The sequence below is a fragment of the Somniosus microcephalus genome, unplaced genomic scaffold (genome assembly GCF_052327205.1).
Source record: "Somniosus microcephalus isolate GS21.2 unplaced genomic scaffold, FLI_Smic_1.0 unresolved_chr1, whole genome shotgun sequence".
Taxonomy (NCBI): Eukaryota; Metazoa; Chordata; class Chondrichthyes; order Squaliformes; family Somniosidae; genus Somniosus; species Somniosus microcephalus.
This window is the reverse complement of record NW_028225179.1, coordinates 66,799,971-66,817,411: the sequence shown is the minus strand read 5'-3', so window position 1 is coordinate 66,817,411 and position 17,441 is coordinate 66,799,971.

Below are 17,441 nucleotides of genomic sequence, written 5' to 3'. Positions count from 1 at the left end.
GCTCGGTGTCTGGGTCGCTCGGTGTCTGGGTCGCTCAGTGTCTGGGTCGCTCAATGTCTGGGTCACTCGGTGTCTGGGTCACTCGGTGTCTGGTTCGCTCGGTGCCTGGGTTAACTCGGTGTGTGTCGCTCTGTGTCTGGGTCACTCTGTCAGGGTCACTCTGTGTCTGAATTCACTCTGTGTCTGGGTCACTCTGTGTCTGGGTCACTCGGTGTCTGGGTCACTCGGTGTCTGGGTCGCTCGGTGTCTGGGTCGCTCGGTGTCTGGGTCGCTCGGTGTCTGGGTCGCTCGGTGCCTGGGTCGCTCGGTGTCTGGGTCGCTCGGTGTCTGGGTCGCTCGGTGTCTGGGTCGCTCGGTGTCTGGGTCGCTCGGTGTCTGGGTTCCCTCGGTGTCTGGGTTCTCTCGGTGTCTGGGTTCACTCGGTGTCTGGATCTCTCGGTGTCTGGATCTCTCGGTGTCTGGATCTCTCGGTGTCTGGGTCACTCTGTGCCTGGGTCACTCAGTGCCTGGGTCACTCTGTGCCTGGGTCACTCTGTGCATGGGTCACTCTGTGTCTGGGTTCACTCTGTGCCTGGGTCATTCTGTGCCTGGGTCACTCGGTGTCTGGGTCACTCGGTGCCTGGGTCACTCTGTGCCTGGGTCACTCTGTGCATGGGTCACTCTGTGCATGGGTCACTCTGTGTCTGGGTTCACTCTGTGTCTGTGTCGCTCGGTGTCTGGGTCGCTCGGTGTCTGGTTCACTCTGTGTCTGTTTCACTCGGTGTCTGTGTCACTCGGTGTCTGTGTCGCTCAGTGTCTGGATCACTCGGTGTCTGGGTTCATTCGGTGTGTGTCACTCGGTGGTTGGGTCGCTCGGTGTGTGTCACTCGGTGTCTGGGTCTCTCTGTGTCTGGGTCTCTCTGTGTCTGGGTCACTCAGTGTCTGGGTCACTCGGTATCTGCGTCCCTTTGGGTCTGGGACTCTTGGTGTCTGTGTCGCTCGGTGTCTGGGTCACTCTGTGTCTGGGTCGCTCGATGTCTGGTTCACTCGGTGTCTGGTTCACAGTGTGTCTGTTTCACTTGGTGTCTGTGTCACTCGGTGTCTGTCGCTCGGTGTCTGGGTCGCTCGGTGTCTGGGTCGCTCGGTGTCTGGGTCGCTCGGTGTCTGGGTCGCTCGGTGTCTGGGTCGCTCGGTGTCTTGGTCGCTCGGTGCCTTGGTCGCTCGGTGTCTTGGTCGCTCGGTGTCTGGATCACTCGGTGTGTGGCTCACTCGGTATCGGTTTCACTCGGTGTCTTGGTCGCTCGGTGTCTTGGTCGCTCGGTGGCTTGGTCGCTCGGTGTCTTGGTCGCTCGGTGTCTTGGTCGCTCGGTGTCTTGGTCGCTCGGTGACTTGGTCGCTCGGTGTCTTGGTCGCTCGGTGTCTTGGTCGCTCGGTGTCTTGGTCGCTCGGTGTCTGGGTCGCTCGGTGTCTGGGTCACTCAATGTCTGGGTCGCTCAATGTCTGGGTCACTCGCTGTCTTGTTCGCTCGGTGTCTGGGTTCACTCGGTGTGTGTCACTCTGTGTCTGGGTCACTCTGTCAGGGTCACTCTGTGTCTGGATTCACTCTGTGTCTGGGTCACTCTGTGTCTGTGTCGCTCCGTGACTGGTGGCTTGGTGTCTGGGTCACCCTGTGTCTGTGTCGATCGGTGTCTGTGTCGATCGGTGTCTGTGTCGCTCGGTGTCTGGGTCGCTCGGTACCCGGGTTCACTCTGTGTCTGGGTTCACTCGGTGTCTGGGTTGACTCAGTGTCTGGGTTGACTTGTTGTCTGGGTCGCTCTGTGTCAGGGTCGCTCTGTGTCTGGGTCGCTCTGTGTCTGGGTCGCTTGGTGTCTGGGCTCACTCGGTGTCTGGTTCACTCGGTGTCTGGGTTGACTCGGTGTCTGGGTCGCTCTGTGTCTGGGTCGCTCTGTGTCTGGGTCGCTCTGTGTCTGGGTCGCTCGGTGTCTGGGTTCACTCGGTGTCTGGGTTCACTCGGTGTCTGTTCCGCTCGGTGTCTGGGTCACTCGGTGTCTGGGTTCACTCTGTGCCTGGGTTCACTCGGTGTCTGGGTCGCGCAGTGTCTGGGTCGGTCGGTGTCTGTGTCGCTCTGTGTCTGTGTCTGTGTCGCTCTGTGTCTGTGTCACTCGGTATCTAGGTCACTTTGTGTCTAGGACTCTTGGTGTCTGGGTCACTCGGTGTCTGTGTCGCTCGGTGTCTGGGTCGCTCAGTGTCTGGGTCGCTCGGTGTCTGGGTCGCTCGGTGTCTGGGTCGCTCGGTGTCTTGTTCGCTCGGTGTCTGGGTCGCTCAATGTCTGGGTCACTCGGTGTCTGTGTCACTCGGTGTCTGGTTCGCTCGGTGTCTGGGTTAACTCGGTGTGAGTCGCTCTGTGTCTGGGTCACTCTGTCAGGGTCACTCGGTGTCTGAATTCACTCTGTGTCTGGGTCACTCTGTGTCTGGGTCACTCTGTGTCTGGGTCACTCTGTGTCTGGGTCGCTCGGTGTCTGGGTCGCTCGGTGTCTGGGTCGCTCGGCGTCTGAGTCGCTCGGCGTCTGGGTCGCTCGGCGTCTGGGTCGCTCGGCGTCTGGGTCGCTCGGTGTCTGGGTCACTCGGTGTCGGGTCACTCGGTGTCTGGGTTCACTCTGTGTCTGTGTCACTCAGTGTCTGGGTTCCCTCGGTATCTGGGTTCCCTCGGTGTCTGGGTTCACTCGGTGTCTGGATCTCTCGTTGCCTGGATCTCGCGGTGTCTGGATCTCTCGGTGTCTGGGTCACTCTGTGCCTGGCTCACTCGGTGTCTGGGTCACTCTGTGCCTGGGTCATTCTGTGCCTGGGTCACTCGGTGTCTGGGTCACTCTGTGCCTGCGTCACTCTGTGTCTGTGTCGCTCGGTGTCTGGGTCACTCTGTGTCTGGGTAGCTCGATGTCTGGTTCACTCGGTGTCTGGTTCACACTGTGTCTGTTTCACTTGGTGTCTGTGTCACTCGGTGTCTGTCGCTCGGTGTCTGGGTCGCTCGGTGTCTGGGTCGCTCGGTGTCTGGGTCGCTCGGTGTCTGGGTCGCTCGGTGTCTTGGTCGCTCGGTGCCTTGGTCGCTCGGTGTCTTGTTCGCTCGGTGTCTGGATCACTCGGTGTCTGGCTCACTCGGTATCGGTTTCACTCGGTGTCTTGGTCGCTCGGTGTCTTGGTCGTTCGGTGTCTTGGTCGCTCGGTGTCTTGGTCGCTCGGTGTCTTGGTCGCTCGGTGTCTTGGTCGCTCGGTGTCTTGGTCGCTCGGTGACTTGGTCGCTCGGTGTTTTGGTCGCTCGGTGTCTTGGTCGCTCGGTGTCTTGGTCGCTCGGTGTCTGGGTCGCTCGGTGTCTGGGTCGCTCAATGTCTGGGTCGCTCGGTGTCTGGGCTCACTCGGTGTCTAGTTCACTCTGTGTCTGGGTTGACTCTGTGTCTGGGTCGCTCTGTGTCTGGGTCGCTCTGTGTCTGGGTCGCTCGGTGTCTGGGTTCACTCTGTGCCTGGGTTCACTCGGTGTCTGGGTCGCGCAGTGTCTGGGTCGCTCGGTGTCTGTGTCGCTCTGTGTCTGTGTCGCTCTGTGTCTGTGTCGCTCTGTGTCTGTGTCACTCGGTATCTAGGTCACTTTGTGTCTAGGACTCTTGGTGTCTGGGTCACTCGGTGTCTGTGTCGCTCGGTGTCTGGGTCGCTCAGTGCCTGGGTCGCTCGGTGTCTGGGTCGCTCGGTGTCTGGGTCGCTCGGTGTCTTGGTCGCTCGGTGTCTGGGTCGCTCAATGTCTGGGTCACTCGGTGTCTGTGTCACTCGGTGTCTGGTTCGCTCGGTGTCTGGGTTAACTCGGTGTGTGTCGCTCTGTGTCTGGGTCACTCTGTCAGGGTCACTCTGTGTCTGAATTCACTCTGTGTCTGGGTCACTCTGTGTCTGGGTCACTATGTGTCTGGGTCACTCAGTGTCTGGGTCGCTCGGTGTCTGGGTCGCTCGGTGTCTGGGTCGCTCGGCGTCTGAGTCGCTCGGCGTCTGGGTCGCTCGGTGTCTGGGTCACTCGGTGTCGGGTCACTCGGTGTCTGGGTTCACTCTGTGTCTGTGTCACTCAGTGTCTGGGTTCCCTCGGTGTCTGGGTTCCCTCGGTGTCTGGGTTCACTCGGTGTCTGGATCTCTCGTTGCCTGGATCTCGCGATGTCTGGATCTCTCGGTGTCTGGGTCACTCTGTGCCTGGCTCACTCGGTGTCTGGGTCACTCTGTGCCTGGGTCATTCTGTGCCTGGGTCACTCGGTGTTTGGGTCACTCTGTGCCTGCGTCACTCTGTGTCTGTGTCGCTCGGTGTCTGGGTCACTCGGTGTCTGGTTCACTCTGTGTCTGTTTCACTTGGTGTCTGTGTCACTCGGTGTCTGTGTCGCTCAGTGTCTGGATCACTCGGTGTCTGGGTTCATTCGGTGTGTGTCACTCGGTGGCTGGGTCGCTCAGTGTGTGTCACTCGGTGTCTGGGTCTCTCTGTGTCTGGGTCACTCAGTGTCTGGGTCACTCGGTATCTGCGTCCCTTTGGGTCTGGGACTCTTGGTGTCTGTGTCGCTCGGTGTCTGGGTCACTCTGTGTCTGGGTCGCTCGATGTCTGTGTCGCTCGGTGTCTGGGTCACTCTGTGTCTGGGTCGCTCGATGTCTGGTTCACTCGGTGTCTGGTTCACTCTGTGTCTGTTTCACTCGGTGTCTGTGTCACTCGGTGTCTGTCGCTCGGTGTCTGGGTCACTCGGTGTCTGGGTCGCTCGGTGTCTGGGTCGCTCGGTGTCTGGGTCGCTCGGTGTCTGCGTCGCTCGGTGTCCGGGTCGCTCGGTGTCTGGGTCGCTCGGTGTCTTGGTCGCTCGGTGTCTTGGTCGCTCGGTGTCTTGGTCGCTCGGTGTCTGGGTTCACTCGGTGTCTGGTTCACTCGGTGTCTGGATCACTCGGTGTCTGGATCACTCGGTGTCTGGTTCACTCGGTGTCTGTTTCAGTTGGTGTCTGTGTCACTCGGTGTCTGTCGCTCGCTGCCTGGGTCGCTCACTGCCTGTGTCGCTCGGTGCCTGGGTTGCTCGGTGCCTGGGACGCTCGGTGTCTGGGTCGCTCGGTGTCTGGATCACTCGGTGTCGGTTTCGCTCGGTGTCTGTGTCGCTCGGTGTCTGTGTCGCTCGGTGTCTTGGTCCCTCGGTGTATTGGTCGCTCGGTGTCTTGGTCGCTCGGTGTCTTGGTCGCTCGGTGTCTTGGTCGCTCGGTGTCTTGGTCGCTCGGTGTCTTGGTCGCTCGGTCACCCTGTGTCTGTGTCGATCGGTGTCTGTGTCGCTCGGTGTCTGGGTCGCTCGGTGCCCGGGTTCACTCTGTGTCTGGGTTCACTCGGTGTCTGGTTCACTCTGTGTCTGGGTTGACTCGGTGTCTGGGTCGCTCTGTGTCTGGGTCGCTCTGTGTCTGGGTCGCTCGGTGTCTGGGTCGCTCGGTGTCTGGGTTCACTCGGTGTCTGGTTCACTCTGTGTCTGGGTTGACTCGGTGTCTGGGTCGCTCTGTGTCTGGGTCGCTCTTTGTCTGGGTCGCTCTGTGTCTGGGTCGCTCTGTGTCTGGGTTGCTCTGTGTCTGGGCCGCTGTGTCTGGGTCGCTCGGTGTCTGGGTTCACTCGGTGTCTGGGTTCACTCTGTGTCTGGGTCACTCTGTGTCTGGGTCACTCTGTGTCTGGGTCACTCGGTGTCTGTTCCACTCGGTGTCTGTGTTGCTCGGTGTCTTAGTCGCTCGGTGTCTGGGTCGCTCTGTCAGGGTCACTCTGTGTCTGGATTCACTCTGTGTCTGGTTCACTCTGTGTCTGGGTCACTCTGTGTCTGGGTCGCTCTCTGTCTGTGTCACTCTGTGTCTGTGTCGCTAGGTGTCTGGGTCACTCGGTTTCTGGGTCACTAGATGTCTGGGTCACTCGGTGTCTGGGTCGCTCGGTGTCTGGGTCGTTCAGTGTCTGGATCACTCGGTGTCTGGATCACTCGGTGTCTGGGTTCACTCGGTGTCTGGGTTCACTCGGTGTCTGTTCCACTCGGTGTCTGTGTCGCTCGGTGTCTGTGTCGCTCGGTGTCTGGATCACTCGGTGTCTGGATCACTTGGTGTCTGGGTTCACTCGGTGTCTGGGTTCACTCGGTGTCTGTTCCGCTTGGTGTCTGGGTCACTCGGTGTCTGGGTCGCTCGGTGTCTGGGTCGCTCGGTGTCTGTGTCGCTCGGTGTCTGGGTCGCTCGGTGCCTGGGTCGCTCTGTGCCTGGGTCACTCTGTCTGGGTCCACTCGGTGTCTGTGTCGCTCGGTGTCTGTGTCGCTCGGTGTCTGGGTCGCTCGGTGTCTGGGTCGCTCGCTGTCTGGGTCGCTCGGTGTCTGGGTTCACTCGGTGTCTGGGTTCACTCTGTGCCTGGGTTCACTCGGTGTCTGGGTCGCTCGGTGTCTGTGTCGCTCTGTGTCTGTGTCGCTCTGTGTCTGTGTCGCTCTGTGTCTTTCTCACTCGGTATCTGGGTCACTTTGTGTCTGGGACTCTTGGTGTCTGGGTCACTCTGTGTCTGGGTTCACTCTGCCTGGGTCACTCGGTGTCTGGGTCACTCGGTGTCTGTGTCACTCTGTGTCTGGGTTCACTCGGTGTCTGGGTCGTTCAGTGTCTGGATCACTTGGTGTCTGGATCACTCGGTGTCTGGGTTCACTCGGTGTTTGGGTTCACTCGGTGTCTGTTCCACTCGGTGTCTGTGTCGCTCGGTGTCTGTGTCGCTCGGTGTCTGGATCACTCGGTGTCTGGATCACTCGGTGTCTGGGTTCACTCGGTGTCTGGGTTCACTCGGTGTCTGTTCCGCTCGGTGTCTGGGTCACTCGGTGTCTGGGTCGCTCGGTGTCTGGGTCGCTCGGTGTCTGGGTCGCTCGGTGTCTGTGTCGCTCTGTGTCTGTGTCACTCGGTATCTAGGTCACTCTGTGTCTGGGACTCTTGGTGTCTGGGTCACTCTGTGTCTGGGTTCACTCTGTCTGGTTCACTCGGTGTCTGGGTCGCTCGGTGTCTGGGTTGCTCGGTGTCTGTGTCGCTCGGTGTCTGGGTCGCTCGGTGTCTGGGTCGCTCGGTGTGTGTGTCGCTCGGTGTCTGGGTCGCTCGGTGTCTTGGTCGCTCGGTGTCTGGGTCGCGCAGTGTCTGGGTCGCTCGGTGTCTGTGTCGCTCTGTGTCTGTGTCGCTCTGTGTCTGTGTCGCTCTGTGTCTGTGTCACTCGGTATCTAGGTCACTTTGTGTCTAGGACTCTTGGTGTCTGGGTCACTCGGTGTCTGTGTCGCTCGGTGTCTGGGTCGCTCAGTGCCTGGGTCGCTCGGTGTCTGGGTCGCTCGGTGTCTGGGTCGCTCGGTGTCTTGGTCGCTCGGTGTCTGGGTCGCTCAATGTCTGGGTCACTCGGTGTCTGTGTCACTCGGTGTCTGGTTCGCTCGGTGTCTGGGTTAACTCGGTGTGTGTCGCTCTGTGTCTGGGTCACTCTGTCAGGGTCACTCTGTGTCTGAATTCACTCTGTGTCTGGGTCACTCTGTGTCTGGGTCACTATGTGTCTGGGTCACTCAGTGTCTGGGTCGCTCGGTGTCTGGGTCGCTCGGTGTCTGGGTCGCTCGGCGTCTGAGTCGCTCGGCGTCTGGGTCGCTCGGTGTCTGGGTCACTCGGTGTCGGGTCACTCGGTGTCTGGGTTCACTCTGTGTCTGTGTCACTCAGTGTCTGGGTTCCCTCGGTGTCTGGGTTCCCTCGGTGTCTGGGTTCACTCGGTGTCTGGATCTCTCGTTGCCTGGATCTCGCGATGTCTGGATCTCTCGGTGTCTGGGTCACTCTGTGCCTGGCTCACTCGGTGTCTGGGTCACTCTGTGCCTGGGTCATTCTGTGCCTGGGTCACTCGGTGTTTGGGTCACTCTGTGCCTGCGTCACTCTGTGTCTGTGTCGCTCGGTGTCTGGGTCACTCGGTGTCTGGTTCACTCTGTGTCTGTTTCACTTGGTGTCTGTGTCACTCGGTGTCTGTGTCGCTCAGTGTCTGGATCACTCGGTGTCTGGGTTCATTCGGTGTGTGTCACTCGGTGGCTGGGTCGCTCAGTGTGTGTCACTCGGTGTCTGGGTCTCTCTGTGTCTGGGTCACTCAGTGTCTGGGTCACTCGGTATCTGCGTCCCTTTGGGTCTGGGACTCTTGGTGTCTGTGTCGCTCGGTGTCTGGGTCACTCTGTGTCTGGGTCGCTCGATGTCTGTGTCGCTCGGTGTCTGGGTCACTCTGTGTCTGGGTCGCTCGATGTCTGGTTCACTCGGTGTCTGGTTCACTCTGTGTCTGTTTCACTCGGTGTCTGTGTCACTCGGTGTCTGTCGCTCGGTGTCTGGGTCACTCGGTGTCTGGGTCGCTCGGTGTCTGGGTCGCTCGGTGTCTGGGTCGCTCGGTGTCTGCGTCGCTCGGTGTCCGGGTCGCTCGGTGTCTGGGTCGCTCGGTGTCTTGGTCGCTCGGTGTCTTGGTCGCTCGGTGTCTTGGTCGCTCGGTGTCTGGGTTCACTCGGTGTCTGGTTCACTCGGTGTCTGGATCACTCGGTGTCTGGATCACTCGGTGTCTGGTTCACTCGGTGTCTGTTTCAGTTGGTGTCTGTGTCACTCGGTGTCTGTCGCTCGCTGCCTGGGTCGCTCACTGCCTGTGTCGCTCGGTGCCTGGGTTGCTCGGTGCCTGGGACGCTCGGTGTCTGGGTCGCTCGGTGTCTGGATCACTCGGTGTCGGTTTCGCTCGGTGTCTGTGTCGCTCGGTGTCTGTGTCGCTCGGTGTCTTGGTCCCTCGGTGTATTGGTCGCTCGGTGTCTTGGTCGCTCGGTGTCTTGGTCGCTCGGTGTCTTGGTCGCTCGGTGTCTTGGTCGCTCGGTGTCTTGGTCGCTCGGTCACCCTGTGTCTGTGTCGATCGGTGTCTGTGTCGCTCGGTGTCTGGGTCGCTCGGTGCCCGGGTTCACTCTGTGTCTGGGTTCACTCGGTGTCTGGTTCACTCTGTGTCTGGGTTGACTCGGTGTCTGGGTCGCTCTGTGTCTGGGTCGCTCTGTGTCTGGGTCGCTCGGTGTCTGGGTCGCTCGGTGTCTGGGTTCACTCGGTGTCTGGTTCACTCTGTGTCTGGGTTGACTCGGTGTCTGGGTCGCTCTGTGTCTGGGTCGCTCTTTGTCTGGGTCGCTCTGTGTCTGGGTCGCTCTGTGTCTGGGTTGCTCTGTGTCTGGGCCGCTGTGTCTGGGTCGCTCGGTGTCTGGGTTCACTCGGTGTCTGGGTTCACTCTGTGTCTGGGTCACTCTGTGTCTGGGTCACTCTGTGTCTGGGTCACTCGGTGTCTGTTCCACTCGGTGTCTGTGTTGCTCGGTGTCTTAGTCGCTCGGTGTCTGGGTCGCTCTGTCAGGGTCACTCTGTGTCTGGATTCACTCTGTGTCTGGTTCACTCTGTGTCTGGGTCACTCTGTGTCTGGGTCGCTCTCTGTCTGTGTCACTCTGTGTCTGTGTCGCTAGGTGTCTGGGTCACTCGGTTTCTGGGTCACTAGATGTCTGGGTCACTCGGTGTCTGGGTCGCTCGGTGTCTGGGTCGTTCAGTGTCTGGATCACTCGGTGTCTGGATCACTCGGTGTCTGGGTTCACTCGGTGTCTGGGTTCACTCGGTGTCTGTTCCACTCGGTGTCTGTGTCGCTCGGTGTCTGTGTCGCTCGGTGTCTGGATCACTCGGTGTCTGGATCACTTGGTGTCTGGGTTCACTCGGTGTCTGGGTTCACTCGGTGTCTGTTCCGCTTGGTGTCTGGGTCACTCGGTGTCTGGGTCGCTCGGTGTCTGGGTCGCTCGGTGTCTGTGTCGCTCGGTGTCTGGGTCGCTCGGTGCCTGGGTCGCTCTGTGCCTGGGTCACTCTGTCTGGGTCCACTCGGTGTCTGTGTCGCTCGGTGTCTGTGTCGCTCGGTGTCTGGGTCGCTCGGTGTCTGGGTCGCTCGCTGTCTGGGTCGCTCGGTGTCTGGGTTCACTCGGTGTCTGGGTTCACTCTGTGCCTGGGTTCACTCGGTGTCTGGGTCGCTCGGTGTCTGTGTCGCTCTGTGTCTGTGTCGCTCTGTGTCTGTGTCGCTCTGTGTCTTTCTCACTCGGTATCTGGGTCACTTTGTGCCTGGGACTCTTGGTGTCTGTGTTCACTCTGTCTGGGTCACTCGGTGTCTGTGTCACTCGGTGTCTGTGTCACTCGGTGTCTGGATCACTCGGTGTCTGGGTTCACTCGGTGTCTGGGTTCACTCGGTGTCTGTTCCGCTCGGTGTCTGGGTCACTCGGTGTCTGGGTCGCTCGGTGTCTGGGTCGCTCGGTGTCTGGGTCGCTCGGTGTCTGTGTCGCTCTGTGTCTGTGTCACTCGGTATCTAGGTCACTCTGTGTCTGGGACTCTTGGTGTCTGGGTCACTCTGTGTCTGGGTTCACTCTGTCTGGTTCACTCGGTGTCTGGGTCGCTCGGTGTCTGGGTTGCTCGGTGTCTGTGTCGCTCGGTGTCTGGGTCGCTCGGTGTCTGGGTCGCTCGGTGTGTGTGTCGCTCGGTGTCTGGGTCGCTCGGTGTCTTGGTCGCTCGGTGTCTGGGTCGCTCAATGTCTGGGTCACTCGGTGTCTGGGTTCACTCTGTCTGGTTCACTCGGTGTCTGGGTCACTCGGTGTCTGTGTCGCTCAGTGTCTGGGTTCACTCGGGGTCTGGGTCACTCGGTGTCTGGGTTCACTCTGTACCTGGGTCACTTTGTGCCTGGGTCACTCTGTGTCCGAGTTCACTCGGTGTCCAGGTTCACTCGGTGTCTGGGTTCACTCGGTGTCTGGGTTCACTCGGTGTCTGTGTCGCTCGGTGTCTGTGTCGCTCGGTGTCTGTGTCGCTCGGTGTCTGTGTCGCTCTGTGTCTGTGTCGCTCTGTGTCTGTGTCACTCGGTATCTATGTCACTTTGTGCCTGGGACTCTTGGTGTCTGTGTTCACTCTGTCTGGGTCACTCGGTGTCTGTGTCACTCGGTGTCTGTGTCACTCGGTGTCTGGATCACTCGGTGTCTGGGTTCACTCGGTGTGTGTCACTCGGTGTGTGGGTCTCTCTGTGTCTGTGTCGCTAGGTGTCTGGGTCACTCGGTGTCCGGGTCGCTAGATGTCTGGGTCGCTTGGTGTCTGGGTCGCTTGGTGTCTGGGTCGCTTGGTGTCTGGGTCGCTCGGTGTCTGGGTCACTCGGTGCTTTGGTCACTCTGTGTCTGGGTCACTCTGTGTCTGGGTCACTCTGTCTGGGTCCACTCGGTGTCTGTGTCACTGTGTGTCTGTGTCGCTCTGTGTCTGGGTCGCTCGGTGTCTGGGTCGCTCGGTGTCTGGGTCGCTCGCTTTCTGGGTCGCTCGGTGTCTGGGTCGCTCGGTGTCTGGGTCGCTCGGTGTCTGTGTCGCTCGGTGTCTGTGTCGCTCGGTGTCTGGGTCGCTCGGTGTCTGGGTCGCTCGCTGTCTGGGTCGCTCGGTGTCTGGGTTCACTCGGTGTCTGGATTCACTCTGTGCCTGGGTTCACTCGGTGTCTGGGTCGCTCGGTGTCTGTGTCGCTCTGTGTCTGTGTCGCTCTGTGTCTGTGTCGCTCTGTGTCTTTCTCACTCGGTATCTGGGTCACTTTGTGTCTGGGACTCTTGGTGTCTGGGTCACTCTGTGTCTGGGTTCACTCTGCCTGGGTCACTCGGTGTCTGGGTCGCCCGGTGTCTGGGTTCACTCGGTGTGTGTCACTCGGTGTCTGGGTCACTCGGTGTCTGTGTCACTCGGAGTCTGGGTTCACTCGGAGTCTGAGTTCACTTTGTGTCTGGGTTCACTCGGAGTCTGGGTTCACTCTGTGCCTGGGTCGCTCGGTGCCAGGGTCGCTCGGTGCCAGGGTCGCTCGGTGTCTGGCTCGCTCGGTGTCTGGGTCGCTCGGTGTCTGGGTCGCTCGTTGTCTGGTTCGCTCCGTGTCTGGTTCACTCGGTGTGTGTCACTCTGTGTATGGGTCACTCTGTCAGGGTCACTCTGTGTCTGGATTCACTCTGTGTCTGAGTCACTCTGTGTCTGGGTTCACTCGGTGTCTGGGTCACTCGGTGTCTGGGTCGCTCGGTGTCTGGGTCGCTCGGTGTCTGGGTCGCTCGGTGTCTGTGTCGCTCTGTGTCTGTGTCACTCGGTATCTAGGTCACTCTGTGTCTGGGACTCTTGGTGTCTGGGTCACTCTGTGTCTGGGTTCACTCTGTCTGGTTCACTCGGTGTCTGGGTCGCTCGGTGTCTGGGTTGCTCGGTGTCTGGGTCGCTCGGTGTCTGGGTCGCTCGGTGTCTGGGTCGCTCGGTGTGTGTGTCGCTCGGTGTCTGGGTCGCTCGGTGTCTTGGTCGCTCGGTGTCTGGGTCGCTCAATGTCTGGGTCACTCGGTGTCTGGGTTCACTCTGTCTGGTTCACTCGGTGTCTGGGTCACTCGGTGTCTGTGTCGCTCAGTGTCTGGGTTCACTCGGGGTCTGGGTCACTCGGTGTCTGGGTTCACTCTGTACCTGGGTCACTTTGTGCCTGGGTCACTCTGTGTCCGAGTTCACTCGGTGTCCAGGTTCACTCGGTGTCTGGGTCCACTCGGTGTCTGTGTCGCTCGGTGTCTGTGTCGCTCGGTGTCTGGGTCGCTCGGTGTCTGGGTCGCTCGCTGTCTGGGTCGCTCAGTGTCTGGGTTCACTCGGTGTCTGGGTTCACTCTGTGCCTGGGTTCACTCGGTGTCTGGGTCGCTCGGTGTCTGTGTCGCTCTGTGTCTGGGTCGCTCTGTGTCTGTGTCGCTCTGTGTCTTTCTCACTCGGTATCTGGGTCACTTTGTGTCTGGGACTCTTGGTGTCTGGGTCACTCTGTGTCTGGGTTCACTCTGCCTGGGTCACTCGGTGTCTGGGTCACTCGGTGTCTGTGTCACTCTGTGTCTGGGTTCACTCGGTGTGTGTCACTCGGTGTCTGGGTCGCTCGGTGTGTGTCACTCGGTGTCTGGGTCTCTCTGTGTCTGGGTCACTCGGTGTCTGGGTCGCTCGGTGTCTGGGTTCACTCGGTGTGTGTCACTCGGTGTCTGGGTCACTCGGTGTCTGTGTCACTCGGAGTCTGGGTTCACTCGGAGTCTGAGTCACTCTGTGTCTGGGTCCCTCTGTGTCTGGGTCGCTCGGTGTCTGGGTCGCTCGGTGTCTGGGTCGCTCGGCGTCTGGATCACTCGGTGTCTGGATCACTCTGTGCCTGGGTCACTCTGTGCCTGGGTCACTCTGTGTCTGGGTTCACTCGGTGTCTGGATCACTCGGTGTCTGGATCACTCGGTGTCTGGATCTCTCGGTGTCTGTGTTCACTCGGTGTCTGGGTTCACTCGGTGTCTGGGTTCACTCTGTGTCTGGGTCACTCTGTGTCTGGGTTCACTCGGTGTCTGGATCACTCGGTGTCTGGGTTCACTCAGTGTCTGGGTTCACTCGGTGTCTGTTCCACTCGGTGTCTGTGTCGCTCGGTGTCTTGGTCGCTCGGTGTCTGGGTCGCTCAATGTCTGGGTCACTCGGTGTCTGGGTCAACTCGGTGTGTGTCACTCTGTGTCTGGGTCACGCTGTCAGGATCACTCTGTGTCTGGATTCACTTTGTGTCTGGGTCACTCTGTGTCTGGGTCACTCTGTGTCTGGGTCGCTCTCTGTCTGTGTCACTCTGTGTCTGTGTCGCTAGGTGTCTGGGTCACTCGGTATCTGGGTCGCTAGATGTCTGGGTCGCTCGGTGTCTGGGTCGCTCGGTGTCTGGGTCGCTCGGTGTCTGGATCACTCGGTGTCTGGGTTCACTCGGTGTCTGGGTTCACTCGGTATCTGGGTCACTCGGTGTCTGGGTTCACTCTGTGCCTGGGTCACTCTGTGCCTGGGTCACTCTGTGTCTGGGTTCACTCGGTGTCTGGATCACTCGGTGTCTGGGTTCACTCGGTGTCTGGGTTCACTCGGTGTCTATTCCGCTCGGTGTCTGTGTCGCTCGGTGTCTGGGTCACTCAGTGTCTGGGTTCACTCTGTGCCTGGGTTCACTCGGTGTCTGGGTCGCTCGGTGTCTGGGTCGCTCGGTGTGTGTGTCGCTCGGTGTCTGGGTCGCTCGGTGTCTTGGTCGCTCGGTGTCTGGGTCGCTCAATGTCTGGGTCACTCGGTGTCTGGGTTCACTCTGTCTGGTTCACTCGGTGTCTGGGTCACTCGGTGTCTGTGTCGCTCGGTGTCTGGGTTCACTCGGGGTCTGGGTCACTCGGTGTCTGGGTTCACTCTGTACCTGGGTCACTCTGTGCCTGGGTCACTCTGTGTCCGAGTTCACTCGGTGTCCAGGTTCACTCGGTGTCTGGGTTCACTCGGTGTCTGTGTCGCTCGGTGTCTGTGTCGCTCGGTGTCTGTGTCGCTCTGTGTCTGTGTCGCTCTGTGTCTGTGTCACTCGGTATCTACGTCACTTTGTGCCTGGGACTCTTGGTGTCTGTGTTCACTCTGTCTGGGTCACTCGGTGTCTGTGTCACTCGGTGTCTGTGTCACTCGGTGTCTGGATCACTCGGTGTCTGGGTTCACTCGGTGTGTGTCACTCGGTGTGTGGGTCTCTCTGTGTCTGTGTCGCTAGGTGTCTGGGTCACTCGGTGTCCGGGTCGCTAGATGTCTGGGTCGCTTGGTGTCTGGGTCGCTTGGTGTCTGGGTCACTCGGTGCTTTGGTCACTCTGTGTCTGGGTCACTCTGTGTCTGGGTCACTCTGTCTGGGTCCACTCGGTGTCTGTGTCACTGTGTGTCTGTGTCGCTCTGTGTCTGGGTCGCTCGGTGTCTGGGTCGCTCGGTGTCTGGGTCGCTCGCTTTCTGGGTCGCTCGGTGTCTGGGTCGCTCGGTGTCTGGGTCGCTCGGTGTCTGTGTCGCTCGGTGTCTGTGTCGCTCGGTGTCTGGGTCGCTCGGTGTCTGGGTCGCTCGCTGTCTGGGTCGCTTGGTGTCTGGGTTCACTCGGTGTCTGGATTCACTCTGTGCCTGGGTTCACTCGGTGTCTGGGTCGCTCGGTGTCTGTGTCGCTCTGTGTCTGTGTCGCTCTGTGTCTGTGTCGCTCTGTGTCTGTGTCGCTCTGTGTCTTTCTCACTCGGTATCTGGGTCACTTTGTGTCTGGGACTCTTGGTGTCTGGGTCACTCTGTGTCTGGGTTCACTCTGCCTGGGTCACTCGGTGTCTGGGTCGCCCGGTGTCTGGGTTCACTCGGTGTGTGTCACTCGGTGTCTGGGTCACTCGGTGTCTGTGTCACTCGGAGTCTGGGTTCACTCGGAGTCTGAGTTCACTTTGTGTCTGGGTTCACTCGGTGTCTGGGTCGCTCGGTGCCAGGGTCGCTCGGTGCCAGGGTCGCTCGGTGTCTGGCTCGCTCGGTGTCTGGGTCGCTCGGTGTCTGGGTCGCTCGTTGTCTGGTTCGCTCCGTGTCTGGTTCACTCGGTGTGTGTCACTCTGTGTATGGGTCACTCTGTCAGGGTCACTCTGTGTCTGGATTCACTCTGTGTCTGAGTCACTCTGTGTCTGGGTTCACTCGGTGTCTGGTCGCTCGGTGTCTGTGTCGCTCGGTGTCTGGGTCGCTCGGTGCCTGGGTCACTCTGTCTGGGTCCACTCGGTGTCTGTGTCGCTCGGTGTCTGTGTCGCTCGGTGTCTGGGTCGCTCGGTGTCTGGGTCGCTCGCTGTCTGGGTCGCTCAGTGTCTGGGTTCACTCGGTGTCTGGGTTCACTCTGTGCCTGGGTTCACTCGGTGTCTGGGTCGCTCGGTGTCTGTGTCGCTCTGTGTCTGTGTCGCTCTGTGTCTGTGTCGCTCTGTGTCTTTCTCACTCGGTATCTGGGTCACTTTGTGTCTGGGACTCTTGGTGTCTGGGTCACTCTGTGTCTGGGTTCACTCTGCCTGGGTCACTCGGTGTCTGGGTCACTCGGTGTCTGTGTCACTCTGTGTCTGGGTTCACTCGGTGTGTGTCACTCGGTGTCTGGGTCGCTCGGTGTGTGTCACTCGGTGTCTGGGTCTCTCTGTGTCTGGGTCACTCGGTGTCTGGGTCGCTCGGTGTCTGGGTTCACTCGGTGTGTGTCACTCGGTGTCTGGGTCACTCGGTGTCTGTGTCACTCGGAGTCTGGGTTCACTCGGAGTCTGAGTCACTCTGTGTCTGGGTCCCTCTGTGTCTGGGTCGCTCGGTGTCTGGGTCGCTCGGTGTCTGGGTCGCTCGGCGTCTGGATCACTCGGTGTCTGGATCACTCTGTGCCTGGGTCACTCTGTGCCTGGGTCACTCTGTGTCTGGGTTCACTCGGTGTCTGGATCACTCGGTGTCTGGATCACTCGGTGTCTGGGTCACTCGGTGTCTGTGTCACTCGGAGTCTGGGTTCACTCGGAGTCTGAGTTCACTTTGTGTCTGGGTTCACTCGGAGTCTGGGTTCACTCTGTGCCTGGGTCGCTCGGTGCCAGGGTCGCTCGGTGCCAGGGTCGCTCGGTGTCTGGCTCGCTCGGTGTCTGGGTCGCTCGGTGTCTGGGTCGCTCGTTGTCTGGTTCGCTCCGTGTCTGGTTCACTCGGTGTGTGTCACTCTGTGTATGGGTCACTCTGTCAGGGTCACTCTGTGTCTGGATTCACTCTGTGTCTGAGTCACTCTGTGTCTGGGTTCACTCGGTGTCTGGTCGCTCGGTGTCTGTGTCGCTCGGTGTCTGGGTCGCTCGGTGCCTGGGTCGCTCTGTGCCTGGGTCACTCTGTCTGGGTCCACTCGGTGTCTGGGTCGCTCGTTGTCTGGTTCGCTCCGTGTCTGGTTCACTCGGTGTGTGTCACTCTGTGTATGGGTCACTCTGTCAGGGTCACTCTGTGTCTGGATTCACTCTGTGTCTGAGTCACTCTGTGTCTGGGTTCACTCGGTGTCTGGTCGCTCGGTGTCTGTGTCGCTCGGTGTCTGGGTCGCTCGGTGCCTGGGTCGCTCTGTGCCTGGGTCACTCTGTCTGGGTCCACTCGGTGTCTGTGTCGCTCGGTGTCTGTGTCGCTCGGTGTCTGGGTCGCTCGGTGTCTGGGTCGCTCGCTGTCTGGGTCGCTCAGTGTCTGGGTTCACTCGGTGTCTGGGTTCACTCTGTGCCTGGGTTCACTCGGTGTCTGGGTCGCTCGGTGTTTGTGTCGCTCTGTGTCTGTGTCGCTCTGTGTCTGTGTCGCTCTGTGTCTTTCTCACTCGGTATCTGGGTCACTTTGTGTCTGGGACTCTTGGTGTCTGGGTCACTCTGTGTCTGGGTTCACTCTGCCTGGGTCACTCGGTGTCTGGGTCACTCGGTGTCTGTGTCACTCTGTGTCTGGGTTCACTCGGTGTGTGTCACTCGGTGTCTGGGTCGCTCGGTGTGTGTCACTCGGTGTCTGGGTCTCTCTGTGTCTGGGTCACTCGGTGTCTGGGTCGCTCGGTGTCTGGGTTCACTCGGTGTGTGTCACTCGGTGTCTGGGTCACTCGGTGTCTGTGTCACTCGGAGTCTGGGTTCACTCGG